This window comes from Alnus glutinosa, chromosome 7, assembly GCF_958979055.1.
Source record: "Alnus glutinosa chromosome 7, dhAlnGlut1.1, whole genome shotgun sequence".
Lineage (NCBI taxonomy): Eukaryota > Viridiplantae > Streptophyta > Magnoliopsida > Fagales > Betulaceae > Alnus > Alnus glutinosa.
In genome coordinates this window covers 16,076,704-16,093,942 of record NC_084892.1, presented here as the reverse complement: position 1 = coordinate 16,093,942, position 17,239 = coordinate 16,076,704, and the positions used below count along the sequence as shown (strand labels likewise).

The 17,239-nt window shown below is 42.4% G+C and overlaps 1 pseudogene; it reads left to right on the top strand.

Annotated features, from left to right (window-relative positions):
- Positions 1 to 791: 791 nt before the first annotated feature.
- Positions 792 to 15,705, top strand: LOC133873277 (uncharacterized; annotated as a pseudogene).
- The last annotated feature ends 1,534 nt before the right edge of the window (positions 15,706 to 17,239 follow it).

The window sequence follows — 17,239 nt, the reverse complement described above, 5'->3', positions numbered from 1 at the left end:
AAAAAAAAAAAATTCATTATTCTGTGCTTCCAAAATTCCAAACTGTCATATTCCTTCTATTTCTAATCTGAAAATTTCCATATTCCTTGTGTTCAAATCTGAAATTCCTTGAGTAGTTCTGGGTGAATTGTTGCTGGAAATTTTGAGTTGTTTGTTTAGTTTCAAAAGAACTAAGAGAGAATTATCGAGTGGAAAAATGCAAGAGTGGTGAGAACATCAGAGGGTAAAAGCCATATTATTTTGAGTGAAACACGAGTGGAGAGTGATCCACCTTCTTGAGTGTAAACACGTAAGGGAGTGATTCGTGAGGATCTTTTTTTCTTTCTAACCTTTGTTTTGCAGCAATCATGTCTCACGATAGTGGTAAGAGCATTGTCGAAGGTGATACAAAATTGGCCGATCCGAAAATGTTTATGGAGGCCATGATGAGTGAGATGAGGCGAGTGATGAAGATGGAGATGGAGCAGGTTTACGAACGGATAGATCAGATGGAGAATAGACATGAGGAGCAACCACAAAACGGTTGTAATTTTCGTAGAAGGGAAAGAGTTCCACCGAGGGAAGAGGATGAAGAGCGTTATGGGTCTGGTTTTGATGAAGAAGAAGATCGGGGTTCCATTGTTAACAATAGGAGACCTGGAGGAAGATTTAGAGAAGCTAGGAATCGTGAAGATAACAACTTGGGTGGTATTAAGATGAAGATTTCGTCCTTTCAAGGTAGATCTGATCCTGAGGCATATCTTGAATGGGAGAAGAAGATGGAGTTCGTGTTTGATTGTCACAACTACTCCGAGACAAAGAAGGTAAAATTAGCTGTGATTGAATTTTCTGAATATGCTATTACTTGGTGGGATCAGCTTGTGATAAACAGGAGGCGGAATAGAGAACGCCCAATAGACACATGGGAGGAGATGAAAGGCTACAAGGTCTTAGACAAGGGAGTCGAAGCGTAGAGGATTACTACAAGGAGATGGAGATTGTTATGATCCGCGCTAATGTAGAGGAAGATCGGGAGGCTACAATGGCTAGATTTTTACTTGGCTTAAACCGAGAGATCCATGATAAGGTAGAGATGCAGCATTTATGTGGAATTAGAAGATATGGTGCATATGGCTATCAAAGTGGAACAACAACTCAAGAGAGGGAGTGGGACACGTGCAGGCCATAACTCTAGTTCTACCTCTTGGAAATTGAGTCAAGCCAAGCCGCTGGACAAGTCACAAATGCCCAAACCCGAGCCCAAGTCCGTGACCACCAGCCACGTTCCTCAAGGTAAAACCGAAGCCTCTACCTCTAGGAATCGTGATATTAAGTGTTTTAGATGTCAAGGCGGGGGCCACATAGCAAGTCAATGTCCAAACAAGCAAGCCATGGTGTTGCAAGCCAATGGAGAAATTGTGATCGATAATGAAGATTCCGACACCGACAACATGCCGCCATTGGAGGATGTTTCCGATGAGGAGTATTTAGCCCCTGACGCATTGACATTGGTGGCGAGAAGAGCATTGAGCTTGCAAGCAAAAGGAGTTGATGAAGTACAGCGGGAGACCATCTTTCACACAAGGTGCTACGTTAAAGACAAGGTATGTAGTGTGATTATTGATGGTGGTAGTTGTACTAATGTTGCAAGCACAATTATGGTGGAGAAATTGGGATTGCCCAAGATAAAACATCCTAGACCGTACAAGTTGCAATGGTTAAATGATAGTGGTGAGATAAGGGTGAACAAGCAAGTGTTAGTTGCATTTCGAATCGGTAAATATGAAGATGAAGTGTTGTGTGATGTAGTACCGATGCAGGCGGGACACTTATTGCTAGGGCGTCCATGGCAATTCGATAGGCAAGTGAAGCATGATGGCTTTACGAACAAGTACTCTTTTGTACTTAATCAACGATCAATCACTCTTGTACCATTGACACCGCAGCAAGTATACGAGGATCAAGTGAGATTACAAAAGGAGAGTGATCAAAAGAAAGAGAGTGAGCAAAAGAAAAAGAGTGAAAAACAGAGAGAGGCCGAGAAAAATGAGAGAGAGAAAGAAAATCAAAGTTCGGCCCTTGAGAGAAAATCAGAGAGAAAACAAAAGAATTTTTATGCAAAAGTGAGTGAGATCAAGCGGGCAATGTTTTCAAAACAGCCGATGATTGTACTTTTGTACAAAGAGGCACTTTTAAACAATAACGAGCTTGACCTTGCTTTGCCTAGTTCTATTGTTTCTCTTTTGCAGGAGTACGAGGATGTCTTCCCCGAGGAAACACCACATGGGTTACCTCCAATCCGAGGGATTGAACATCAAATTGATTTAGTTCTCGGTGCAACCATCCCAAACCGACCAGCTTATAGGAGCAATCCTGAGGAGACAAAAGAGCTTCAACGGCAGGTAAGTGAATTGTTGGAGAAAGGGCACATGAGGGAGAGCATGAGCCCATGTGCGGTTCCGGTCTTACTTGTACCTAAGAAGGATGGGACGTGGAGAATGTGCGTTGATTGCCGAGCCATCAACAACATAACGGTAAAGTATCGTCATCCTATCCCACGCTTAGATGATATGTTAGATGAGTTGCATGGTTCTTGCATATTTTCTAAGATTGATTTAAAAAGTGGTTATCATCAAATTAGGATAAAAGAAGGAGATGAATGGAAAACTGCCTTTAAAACAAAATATGGTTTGTATGAATGGTTAGTTATGCCTTTTGGTTTGACTAATGCTCCGAGCACCTTTATGAGACTTATGAACCATGTTTTGCGTGCATTTATAGGCAGATTTGTTGTTGTCTATTTTGATGATATACTCATTTATAGCAAAAACATAGACGATCATGTAGTACATTTGAAATCCGTTTTAGATGTGCTAAGGAAAGAAAAGTTGTTTGCTAATTTAAAGAAGTGCACTTTTTACACCGATAAGCTTGTATTTTTGGGATTTGTTGTTAGTGCACAAGGTATACAGGTTGATGAAGAGAAGGTACGTGCAATCCAAGATTGGCCGAGCCCCACAAGTATTGGTAATGTTCGTAGTTTTCATGGACTTGCTAGTTTCTACCTGCGATTCGTGAGAGACTTCAGTAGCTTAGCCACACCGCTTACCGAAGTGATCAAGAAGAACGTTGGCTTTCGGTGGGGAGAAGAACAAGAGAAAGCGTTTCAATTAATCAAAGAGAAGCTGACTAACGCACCTTTGTTGTCTTTACCTAACTTTTCAAAAACGTTTGAAATTGAATGTGATGCTTCAGGTATTGGTATAGGTGCCGTTCTTATGCAAGAAGGACGACCAATTGCTTACTTCAGCGAGAAACTCAGCGGGGCAGCCTTAAACTACCCAACTTATGATAAGGAGTTGTATGCATTGGTTCGGGCTTTAGAGACGTGGCAACACTATCTATGGCCTAAGGAGTTCGTGATTCACACCGATCATGAGTCCTTGAAACACTTGAAGGGCCAACACAAGCTAAACAAAAGACATGCACGATGGGTGGAGTTCATAGAGACGTTTCCATACGTCATTCGGTACAAGCAAGGTAAGGAGAATGTAGTCGCCGATGCACTTTCTCGCAGGTATGCCTTACTCTCCACACTTGATGCAAAATTGCTTGGTTTTGAACACATTAAAGAATTATATGCTGAAGACCACGAATTTTGTGAGGAATATTGAGCTTGTGAGAAAATCGCCTTTGGTAAGTTCTTTAGACTTGATGGATTCCTATTTCGAGAAAATAATCTATGCGTGCCTAATTGTTCTATGAGGGAGTTATTAGTGCAGGAATCACATGGTGGGGGATTAATAGGACATTTTGGAGTTGCAAAGACTTTGGCTATTTTGCAGGAACACTTCTATTGGCCTCACATGAAACGAGATGTCGAATGGATTTGTGGTAGATGTGTCACATGTAGGCAAGCTAAATCCAAAGTGCAGCCCAATGGTTTGTATACTCCTTTACCAATTCCTAGTGAGCCTTGGATTGATATTTCAATGGATTTTGTGTTAGGATTGCCTAGGACTAAACATGGAAGAGATTCAGTTTTTGTGGTCGTGGATAGATTTTCTAAAATGGCACATTTTATTCCATGTCACAAAATGGATGATGCTTCACATGTTGCTGATTTGTTCTTTAGAGAGATTGTGAGATTACATGGCATGCCTAGGACAATTGTTTCGGATAGAGATGCTAAGTTCTTGAGCTATTTTTGGAAGACTTTGTGGTGTAAGCTAGGTACTAAGCTATTGTTTTCCACTACTTGTCATCCACAAACTGATGGTCAAACTGAAGTAGTAAATAGGACTTTGTCTACTCTATTAAGGGCAATCATTAGAAAGAACATCAAAACATGGGAAGAATGTTTACCACATGTTGAGTTTGCATATAATAGAGCTGTTCATTCTGCTACCAAATTTTCGCCATTTGAAATTGTGTATGGGTTTAATCCTTTAACTCCACTGGAATTGTCTCCTTTACCTTTGACGGAGCACATTAATTTAGATGGCAAAAAGAAAGCTGACTTTGTGAAGTAGATTCATGAGAAAGCAAGACTCAACATTGAGCGAAGAACGGAACAATATGCCACACAAGCCAACAAGGGACGTCGCAACCTGGTTTTTGAACCCCGGAGATTGGATTTGGCTGCATATGAGAAAAGAAAGATTCCCAGTGAAAAGACGTTCCAAATTGCTCCCAAGAGGAGATGGCCCTTTTCAAGTCCTCGAGCGTATCAATGACAACGCTTACAAGCTAGATTTACCTGGTGAGTACAATGTCAGTACCACTTTTAATGTTACTGATTTGAGTCCTTTTGATGTAGGTGATGATTTGAGGGCAAATCCTTTTCAAGAGGAGGGGAATGATGGAGATCAAGGCACCGCTTTGAAGGATCTCGTTCAAGTACCAATTGGGCCGGTTACGAGAGCACGAGCAAAGAAGTTCAAGGATGTGCTCAACGGACTCATCCAAGAGTTATGGGCTCAAGCAAATTCGGGGAGGCCCATTGAGCATGATCCACGTGGGCAACAAAGAATTGTCACCTTGATTCAAGTTCTAGAAGGATCTGGTCAAGGCTAAGAACTGCTGAGATTGTTCGTTAATTTAGAAGGATCGGATTGCAAGACTTATTTTCTTTACCTACCTAAGATCTTTATTTATTTTCTTTCCTTGCTAGGAATTGATTTGTTTACTTATTAGGATTAGAACTACTTTCTCCGCAAGTAATTTTCTTGTATAAATAGGTGTACCTACCATGTAATCGAGGAGACATTGATGATTCATAAAACTTGTGTGGTTTTTATTCTCTTTGGTTCTTTGAAGAACTACTCGAACTTATCGGGATTTCCCGTGGCGTTCATCTCGACTTATCAAACGGAATTTCCACCACCGTTTGTGGCGTCTTCCTTATACTGAGGTTCTTGTTTGTCATAAACAACGGGTCGAGGTTTTTCCATTCGAATCTGTCCTTAGAACGGTCTTGGGTTCCCTTTCGTTGTTGGGTTTCGTTATTCTTGACGGGGTTCACATCATTTTGCATGTTGTTATTTAAAAAATAATAAATAAATAAAAATTGGTGAGAAAATTTTGGGAATTTTTTTTTCTTTTCTTTTCTTGGCATGTCAGAAACTGCTTGTATTTTTGCCTGATATCTCAGTTCATTGTGCATTAATTGACTTTGCTTAGATATGATTGAGAGTTTATGACTTTATATCTGTCAAGTTTGTTAGTATTTTGGCCTCATTCTGTGTTTGGACAAAATCACTTATATGTAAGGATGCTGCAAACAGGGATTCCACTGTTCAGAGTGAAGTCAGAAGAATTTCAAAGTCCATCTGTCTACTGTTCCATCCGTCCGGACGACATGTCTTTCCGTCCCGACGTCAGACAGACAAGCATCATATGTCCGGACAACGTGTTTCTTCCGTCCGGACACCTACATCGTATCGAGAAGCTTCTGTGCCAGCTTGCTCCGTCTGGACGTTTCAGCAGCACGTCCGGACGCCTATCAGTTCTCGAACGCTTCACTGATTCTTTCCAAGTTCAAGAAAGGGAAGATCAATCAACCGTCCGGACGATGTGGTATCCCGTCCGGACGCGTATCTCTGTAAGGCAAGAATTGCAATTCAAAATGAACCGTCTGAACATCTGATAGCTGTGGTCCAGACGCTGGTGCATCATATATGGTAACTGACGATTCGACTTCAACCGTCCGGACGTCTCCCCCATATGGTCCGGACACACGCGTATCAGATATGGAAATTGCGTGTTGAAGTTTAGCCGTCCGGACACTCCTGCCCCTTGGTCCGGACGCGCGAAGCCTGTTATGGAAATCACTTGCAGCGGACGTGCGTCCGTCCGGACGATCGAGCCATCCCGTCTGGATGATGTTCTTATACAGGAAAGATTTTTCTGCGAAAATTTTGGAAAATCCTTTTGCATAGTTGTCCGTCCGGACGGTCATTATCCACCATTCTGACCCTCAGCCTATAAATAGGGGCCTCTGGGCACTTAGAGCTGCAAGAATTCGGTGTGAATTCCATTAGAGCTCAAAGACGTGATATCTCCTCTGAAGCCGTTTTTCAAGTGTGTTGTGCTGTAAACCGAAGTCTATCTTAGAGGTCAGCTCTAAGGTAAGGAGTTCCATTGAAGACCCCTTCAGGTAGGTGAACCTGGTTGGGAAGCGTTCGTGTTGGGTTACACCTCAGAGATCAAGGTATCGGTACATGTGAGTGTTACTATCTTGTATCTAGCTTTGTCTTCTGAATAGTGGAATTCCTGGGTTTGGCTGCCCCGAAGTGGTTTTTCTCTTAACTGAGTTTCCACTTCGTCAACAAAAATATCTGTCATTTACTTTCCGCTGTGCTTTAATTTTTGTTGACACTTATGCACACACTTTACTTTTAGAAGTCATTTCAATTTTTCAATTGGTATCAGAGCTTGGTACACTCTGAGAAGATTGATTTCTTGAGTGTTTTTATAATTGACTTCTATCTTTATTATGTCTCAAACTCTTAATTTTGTTCCTGCCTTTGATGGCTCGAACTATAGCTATTGGAAGGCACGTATGCGTTTCTTTTTGAAATCTATTGACTATTGGGGTATTGTTGAGACTGGTTGGACTAAACCAGAGGATACAACACCTGAACTAGTCCCTCAAAAGAACGCTCGTCTTTCAAATGACAAAGCCCTCCATGCTCTATGCCAAGCACTTTCTCCATCTGAATTCGCCAAAATTTCAAATTGCGAATCAGCCAAAGCAGCGTGGCAAATTTTGGAAACAACATATAAAGGCACAAAACTTGTAAAATCTGCCAAACTTCAGATGTTGATTTTAAAATTTGATGAAATTAAGGTGTTGGAGGAAGAGACATTTGGATAGTTTTACTCCAAAATAAGTGACCTAAGGAACTCCATGGTGAGTCTTGGGAAACCTATCTCGGATGTAAAACTCATCCGAAAAATTCTCAGATCTTTGCCCGAGTGTTTCAGGATTAAGGTAACAACTATTGAGGAAAGCAAGGATCTTGAAGAAATGAAGATTGAAGAGCTGGTTGGATCTCTTCAAACATACGAGCTATCTCTGTCCCTGGTCAAGAAATTAAAGACCATTGCTCTTAAGGCTTCCAAGAAGAAGGTAGAAGCCTCCTCTGAAGAAGAATCTGAGGATGAAGAAAAGGCTGTGGCAATGCTTGCCAAAAATTTTAGAAGACTAATGAAAGATGATCGGTTCAAGAAGAAGTTTTCTGAAAAAGCCAAGAAACCTCTCAGAGAAGCTGAACCAGAGGATGAGAAAGATCCCAGAGGACCCCGATGTTTTGAATGCTCAGGCTATGGGCATATCCAGGCCGATTGCGGGAATCTTAAGAAGGGTAAGGGGATGGCTTACAATGTGACTCTCAGTGATGAGTCCGAAGAAGATGCTCCAGAGTCTGACAAATTTCTGGCTTTTGTGGCCCCTTATGTTGAAGAAGAAGACTCATATTATTCAGAGCATAGTGAGAATGAGGTAGAGCTCAAGGAAGCATACAAAACTCTCTACAAAGAATTTGAGAAGCTGAGGGAAGGCCGAAAGCAGCAAGTTAATGATCTGAACAGTCTGCATACTGAGAAGAGCTCACTACTGCTCAAGATACAGGAGCTCGAGGAAAAGCTACTTGAGACACAGCTCCAGCTAGAGAGAGTCACTGATGAGAAGTTAACTCGTATGCTATCCATCCAGAAGAGCCCACATGACAAGACTGGTCTCGGGTATGTAGCTCCCTCTTCTGATATTCCTTCTTCCTCGAAGACTGTTTTTGTGCCTCCTACAGTCCCAGAGCTTCCTCCAGTTATTGAAGATAAACAGAACGAAAAGGTCAATGATGATGTTCTAGGCACTCAGCAGCCTCATTCCATCAGAAGACCTCCTATTTGCCATCACTGCGGTCTCAGTGGGCATATACGGCCTCAGTGCTCCCTCTTGAAAGCACAAAAGGCCAAAGCCAAGAAAGAAATGCCTAGACAAGCTCAATATGGCACGGTACCTGCAGCTCAGCATCAAACTCCTTGGCATCAGGCACCATGGGGACAAGCACCAAGAAACCAGTTCCAAGCCCCTTGGTCTCATGCTCCTCAGCATCAGTGGCCTCAACAGCGGTTTGTATCAGCCAATCAGAGTGGCACTTACAAGAGCAAACCCAGGCATTTGAGAAGGCCTCAAGAGCAATACATCTGTGAGCCTCCTGTTTGGATGCAAAACATGATGGAGTGGATGATGCAGTCTTGTCAGCCACCACCCACTAGAAGGCAGACTTGGGCTGAGAAGGAGAGTTACCCCAGGAGGGGGAATAGGCGCACCTAGCGGATTCGGGTGTTCATGCCTAGGATTTGGTTCCAAATCCTAAGGCATCAGGTTTGATTGCTAGCATATTTTCCTTGTCATATTTATGTGCTAGTTATCTAGGAACCAGTTTGTTGTGCCCCTTTGTGTTTTCTTGAGAAAACTTTGCAGGCATTTTTGGGGAAGACAGAAAAAGCAGGTCGAGCGACTGTTTTTCTGTAGTGGCATCATTGAGCACACACAGGTTTGATTGTACCTTAGCATATGATGCCTTTTTCCATATTGCTTGTTGGTTTTTTTGTTTTTTTTTTTTTAAAAAAAAAAAAATTTGGGAGAATTTGCAGGATGTTATTTCTCTTGGCTTATTAGATATTGCATGCATTCTTGCCTGATATCTCAATTCAGTTTGCATTGATTCAACATGCTTAGATATAATTGAGAATTTTGACTATATTGGCCAAAGTGTTTTTCCTGTTTATGCAAAAGTAGGATAGCCTCTTTCCTCATACGATGAAAAAGTGCACTATCCCGGACTCCCCTAAAGGTACATCTTTCCTTCTCTAACTCTTTGCTTTTGGAAATTTTGGATAAGAGAAGAAGTCCTTGATAAGATGGCCAAATTGACCACAGGCTAGTTGAACCTAGCATCTATAAACTCTGGCACTCCCTTACAGTACCATAAGATTCGAGCAGTAATTCATAAAAAGTTATGCGCTTTAAATTTGTTTAATCACTGCTTATGTGCTTAAACTTACCTTGCCCTCTATGAGCAAGTAAAAAAATTATACGTGATGTATCTTAGGGGGAGTGTATCAGATGAGGGTGTCTAGGCCCTAGCAAGTTATAAGGTTTGACTTTTGGCTAATCTGTTTTTGATTTTCTCTCATGTCTAGAAAATCTAGTTGCATTTTTGTCATGTCTTGGAAAGTCTTACCTTGTGGGAAAAAAGCTCCACGCACACAAACATTTCTTGAGTTGAGTTGCCTATTTGATTTTTATATAATCAGGAAAAATTATTTGTGCTAATTGAAATCTCAATTTCCTCGTATATCTCTGTGTATTTCTGAGATGCTCTCTGATTGTGTTATCAGTTGATTATGCATGCGTATTCTGACACTGACTTGAGAAAATTTGATCTCTGTAAATTCTTCTCAGCTTTTCTGGTGTTTCAGTGTGGAGCGTCCGGACGGTCTACATTGACGTCCGGACGGACTGGTGGTCCGGACTGTTCTCCCTTGGAGTCCAGACGGGGATGGAGCCCACATGTCCGGACAGGACCTGACGAAGTCCGGACGCGCGCTGTCATCATTGTCCGAACGGTCTCTTTATATCATCCTGACGCGCGCGACCATTCTGCTCCTTTCCGAGGCAGTGAGCGTCCAGACGTCATCAATCCACCGTCCGGACGAGGACCCCACAGCGGCTATAAAATGCCCAGATCGCTGATTTCTCTTCATACCCCACAAAATCAGAATTTTTGGCTGCTTGTGAGTAAGGTTGGAATTAAGATTTTGACTTTTTGCATATATCTCTCATATTTCAGGTATTTTTCTAGTCTTTTTCTCTTCAGTTTTCTTTAAAGCTGTTAGAATGTTATCCATTTTTTTTGGAATATGAGATGCATATATATGCCATGCTAAAATTTCTTGGACTTAGTTGATGTTATTTTTGAAGTCCGTATACTACTGTTATGCTGCCAAAATTGTGTTATCCAAACAAGAATATTTTTGGAATATTTTTCTTTGGAAATTCTTGTTGGATCTTTTGCAGAATCATGTCTGCCGGCAGTCCTCCCCGCAGGGTCCGTCAGAGGCTTGTGGAAGATAGGGCTGCAATTCAGGCCAAAATTATGGACCGCTCCGTCATTACTGAGCGAAACGTGCTTCGGGCTGATATCATGGTGCCACCACTGGACAACATACTTGACATCATTCAGACGTATAACTGGGGATATCTCCACAGCTGTGCTTGTGTGGTGTTCACTAGATTGGTCAAGCTATTCTACGCCAACCTGGAGGTGGTGTAGGATGATGATCATGGAGTAGTGCTTCAATCCTCCATTGCAAGCCATCTCATCACTGTTGACCCTCAGGTCATCAGTCACATCATCCGAGTCCTAGTGCTCAAGATTTCAGCCAGCCCTTACAATGAGGTGGTGCTTCCTCCATCCCTAGATGATCTCAGGGAATTTTTCCGTGCCATTCCCCAAGGTGAGGAGCGCTCTACTGCCATCAGGATCGGTGCCCTGTCATCCTACCACCGCATGTTGGCCAAGATCGTTCAGCAGAATATTTGGCCGGTTGCCCGGCGCAGTGATCTGATCCTAAAACAGGCCCAGCTTGTCTATGCTATCCACCTCCGCTTGCCTTTCTGCCTATGCAAGCACATTTTGGGAGTTATATTAGAAGCCCGTGATGAGAGCACTGCTGGTCTCCCTTTTGGCTGCCTCCTTACTCAGATTATCCTTCAGTCGGGCATCAATGTCAATGGCGAACCAAAGAAGAAAATCCAGTAGCCCATCAGCAAGTAGACATTGATGAAGTCTAATGCGCAGCTGCGGAGAGATGACTCTGATGATGAGGCTCCCCCACCTGCTGCTATGCCAGTCAGCTTTCCAGATATGGCTTCATCCTCACATACTGTACCGCCATCTGAGCCAGAGGTCAATTATGCTCAGATTATGGAGGCTCTTGCTGCACATCAGGGAGGGATGAGCAGCTTGTAGGTGTCTATGTCGTCCATGCAGCAGTCTATGAGTTCCTTGCAGCTTGCTGTGCACTCCATCGACAGGCGCGTGGAGCAGAACCATCTGGACCTTCAGGATTGCCTGAAGTATCATCATCCTAACAGCAGTGATGATGAGGATGGTGCAGATGGGATTTTACCCATGACTGAGGATGTTTGATTCCCTCTTATGTTTTGTAGATTTTTTATCTTTTGTTATTTTGAGACAATTTCTGTTTTTCTTTAAAACGCTTTGGATATATATTACTCTGTTTCTCGGGTCCTTCTGAGATCGTTAGGGGGAGTAATTATTATGACAGTTAGTTTTTATTACTTTGTTTACCCTTTGTCCCTTTGTGACAAAAAAGGGGAGTAATTTTTATTTTGGACCGAGAATGTATTTCCAAACCGGTCAAGTGATTTTTGTCCCAAAATGGCCAAAGGGGGAGTTTGTTAGTATTTTGGCCTCATTCTGTGTTTGGACAAAATCACTTATATATAAGGATGCTGCAAACAGGGATTCCACTGTTCAGAGTGAAGTCAGAAGAATTTCAAAGTTCCCTGTCAGCCGTCCGGACGATGTGTCATCCCGTCCGGACGCCCATCTGTCTACTATTCCATCCGTCTGGATGTCAAACAGACAAGCATCATCTGTCCGGACGACGTGTTTCTTCCGTCCGGACACCTACATCGTATCAAGAAGCTTCTGTGCCAGCTTGATCCGTCTAGACGTTTCAGCAGCACGTCCGGACTCCTATCAGTTCTCGAACGGTTCACTGATTCTTTCCAAGTTCAAGAAAGCGAAGATCAGTCAACCGTCCGGACGATGTGGTATCCCGTCTGGACACGTATCTCCGTAACGCGTATCTCCGTAAGGCAAGAATCGCAGTTCGAAATGAACCGTCCGGACATCTGACAGCTGTGGTCCGAATGCTGGTGCATCATATATGGTAACTGACGATTCGACTTCAATCGTCCGGACGTCTCCCCCATATGGTCCGAACGACACATATCAGATATGGAAATTGCGTGTTGAAGTTTAGCCGTCCGGACGCTCATGCCCCTTGGTCCGGACGCGCGAAGCCTGTTATGGAAATTACTTGCAGCGAACGTGCGTCCGTCTGGACGATCGAGCCATCCCGTCCGGACGATGTTCTTATACAAGAAAGATTTCTCCGCGAAAATTTCAGAAAATCCTGTCGCACAGTTGTCCGTCCGGACAGTCATGGTCCACCGTCCGGACAGCTCACAGGCTTATTTTGCCTGACGCCCATTCTGACCCCCAGCCTATAAATAGGGGCCTCTGGGAACTTAGAGCTGCAAGAATTCGGTGTGAATTCTATTAGAGCTCAGAGATGTGATATCTCCTCTGAAGCCGTTTTTCAAGTGTGTTGTGCTGTAAACCGAAGTCTATCTTAGAGGTCGGCTCTAAGGTAAGGAGTTCCATTGAAGACCCCTTCAGGTAGGTGAACCTGGTTGGGAAGCGTTCGTGTTGGGTTACACCGCAGAGATCAAGGTACGACCACTGCATCGGTACATGTGAGTGTTAATATCTTGTATCTAGCTTTGTCTTCTGAATAGTGGAATTCCTGGGTTTGGCTGCTCCGAGTGGTTTTTCTCTTAACTGAGTTTCCACTTCGTCAACAAAAATATCTGTGTCATTTACTTTCCGCTGTGCTTTAATTTTTGTTGACACTTTTGCACACACTTTACTTTTAGAAGTCATTTCAATTTTTCAAAGTTTTTCCTGTATATGTAAAAGCTGGATAGTTACTTTCCTCATGCAATGAAAATGTGCACTATCCAAGACTCCCCTAAGGTACATCTTCTCCTTTCTGACTTCTTGCTTCTGGAAATTCTAAATAAGAGAGATGTTTTTGATAAGATGGTCAAATTGACCAACATGCTAGTTGAACCTGGAGCAAAAAATTCTAGCATTTTCTCTAAGTTGCAGCACCAATAAGAACCAAGCAGTTATTCTTCTGAATTATGTGTTATATGCTTATATTCACTGCTTCTGTGCTGAATTAACTGTATATCTTGTCCTTCATGGTGCAAGTAAAATTTTTTACCTTGTCCTTCATGGTACAACTAAAAACGATTAGGTGCTGCATCTTAGGGGTAGTGTATTAGATGAGGATTGCTAGGCCCTAATAAATAAAAAGGTTTGACTTTTGATTGATCTTTCATTAATTTTCTCTTTTGTCTAGAAAATTCAGTTGCTTTTTGTCATGCAGTGAACTTCATACCATATTGAGAAAGTCTTCACACAAACACACATTACATGAGTTGAGTAATCTAGTTGATTTTTCTGCCTATAGGAAGCTTTTGTGCTAATTGAACTCTAAAACTCTCTTTTATATCTCTGCATAGTTTGAGATGTTATTTGACTGCTGTATCAGTTAATTATACATGCGTGTTCTAAAGCTGACATTAGGGAAAATGTTTTTTTTTGCAAATTTTGCTTCTGTTTTCTGTTTTTCAGTGTGAAGCATCCGGACGGTCTCTCCCTACGCCCGGACGAATGCAGCTCAGGCATCCGGACGGTAAGGTTACACGTCCAGATGTGGCAACGCACATCCAGACGAGTTAGTGATCCTTCCAGACGGGGACCCCATAGGTTACATTTCAATGCTTAAACCCTAGCCGCCGCATCTCCCTTTTTGTTTTCATTCGTTTTTCAATTCTTTCTGTTTTCTAGTGCGTTTTTCTCATGGGTTAGAGCATTATCTCAGCTTATTTTGTCCCTTTGTGCATATTTTTCTCCATTTCAGGTACTTTTTCAAGTTCTCTTTATTCTTTTTAGTGTTTTGCTAATTGTTAGAATATTGAATCTTTTGGGGAATGTTTTTGAGATTATAAATTGCATATTTGTGATATCTGCTGTGTTGGGACTATATGTTTCAATATTATCTTGGACTTTATTGTGATTTTTACTAGATGTAATTTTTGGAAAAGTCCATTTTATTGCCGTCATAATGCCAGATTTTCTTTTGGAACTAACAAGAATCTAATCTTTTTTAGATTATTTTTGGCAAATCTTGTTGGTTATTTTTGCAGAAACATGTCTGTTGATAGTCCACAATGCAGAATTCGTTAGAGGACAGAAGGAGATTTGGTAGCCCTCATAGCCAAAATTATGGACATAATCGTCATTGCCGAGTGGAATGTTGCTCGTGCGGACATCATGGCGGCACCTCTGGACAGTATCCATGAGATTATCCAGACCTACCACTAGGGATATCTTCACAACTGTGCCTGTGTTGTGCTCACCAGGCTGGTCAAACTATTCTATGCTAATCTCGAGGTTGTACAAGATGATGACCGTGGGATGGTTCTTCAGTCCTCTATGGAAGGGCATGGTATCACTGTTGATCCTCAGATCATCAATCAGTTCATCGGGGTGCCTGTGCTCCAGATTTCTACCAGTCCATACAATAAGGTAGTTTTGCCTCCTTCTCTGGATGATCTCAGAGAATTTTTCCATGCTGTCCCTCAGGGTGAGGAGCGTGCCACTACCATCAGGATCGATGCCCTGTCTGCCCCGCACCGCATGCTTACCAAGATTGTCCTGCACAATCTCTGGCCTATTACTAGGCGCAGTGACCTCATTCTGAAGAAGGCACAATTTGTCTATTTCATTTGCCTGTGCTTGCCCTTCTGCTTATGCAAGCATATTTTGGGAGTGATGCTGGAGGCTCGTGATGAGATTAATACAAGTTCTCCCCTTTGGCTGCTTACTTACTCAAATCATTTTGCAGTCAAGCATCGGTGTAGCTAGCAAGCCTAAGATGAAGATCCAGAACCCCATCAGCAAGCAGACGCTGAGGAAGTCTAATGCCCAGCTAAGGCGAGACGATCAGGATGATGATCCACAGCCCCCTCTTGTTCATGTAGTAGTTCCTGATATGGCATCATCCTCTCAGACTGCTCTGCCGCCTCCTCTGCAGGATGCAGGATATCCTCAGATCCTAGAGACCTTAGCTGCACTTCAGAGAGGCATGAGTTCCATGCAGCTGACTATGTCATCTATGCAGCAGTCCATTTCTATCATGCAGCAGAAGGTTCACTTTGTCAACCTCTGCGTGGAGCATAGCCAGCTGGACATCCAGGAGTCTTTAAAGCACCATCATCCGTCTAGCAGTGATGATGAGGATGATGCACCTATGGCTGAGGCATCATGATTTATTTTGTGCTTGGTTTTTGAAAATCGAAACTGACTTCTAAAATAAGACAAGTGTGTGTAAAGTGTGCAACAAAAATATCAATGTGGAAAGTAAACAACACACAGATTTTTGTTGATGAAGTGGAAACTCAATCAAGAGAAAAACCACTCCGGGGCAGCCAAACTAAGGAATTCCACTATTCAAAAGACAAAGCTAGATACAAGATAGTAACACCTACATTAACACGATGCAGTGGTCGTACCTTGCTCTCTGAAGTGTAACCCAACACGAATGCTTCCCAACCAGGTCTCCTACCTGAAGGGGTCTTCAATGGAATCCTTTACTTTAGGGCCAACCCCTAAGATAGACTTCAGATGTAGCGCAGCACACTTGTAACGGCTTCAGAGGGATCTTGAACTTCTCTGAGCTCTTGTGGAATTCAATACCGAATTCTTGAAGTTCTCAATGCCCAGGGGTCTCTATTTATAGGCTGAGGTGCAGAATGGGCGACTGCTGTAATATGTACGGACTCCGTCCGGACGGTGAACCTGAGCCGTCCGGATGGACAACTGTGTGACAGGATTTTTTGAAAATTTCGCTAAAAATCATTCTTGTTTAAGAGCCGCGTCCGGACGGTCGCACGTCCGCTGCAAGTAATTTCCATATAAGGCTTCACGCGTCCGGACTGTAACGCCCCGCTTTTACAAAAAGCGTAAGTGAAAATTTTTCGAATTTCCACAAGACATTACTAACTTATCAGAGGTAATTATTGGCAATGGAATAAATGTAATATAAATTGGGAATAGGTTGACACCTTAAAGCTACTACTGAAATACCTCAAAATATATAATAAGCCAGTCAGCATAATTATACAAATAGTAATACCAGTCATGCCTCACCGGGCTAGATAATTATACAAGTCAAATATCTACATATAACTGGAGAATTATAAGTACTGTCTTAAGTTAGGCTAATGGACTACAACAGGGTAGTCCCAAAAGGTAGGCTATCCAGCCTTACAAAAACTGAACTAGGAACCATCTATGTGTCGGGATAGTCCTGATAATCTTCTTCTTCTTCATAGCCTGAACCATTACAAGTACCATACAAAGAGAAGAAAACAACATAAACACTAAAGTGAGTATGCTGTTTCCAATAATAATATGAGTGCTGATTTATTTAACTAATGCAACACAATGCAGTGGCCATATAATCACATGTATATACAAAATATAATCTATGATCACGAATCATAGACATAAAGTGAACATAAACGTAATCATAAGGCAATGACAGTTTTAAGTGTAGAGTTTTAGGTATTTCCCTTTTTCCACTACTCTGTTGGCCTTGGCACGGTTAGCGTGTTATTTGAAACCTTGGTTTCCTCACTTAACTTTTAATTATAATCTTTGGGAGCCTTGGCTCCTGGAAACCTTGGTTTCCCTGGTGACCTTGGTACACCAGTTTTTGTATTTATTATTCTTTTCAGGTACCTCCTAATTCACTGAGAACCTTGGAACTCATGTGAAGCCTCGCGTACCCACTGTGGATC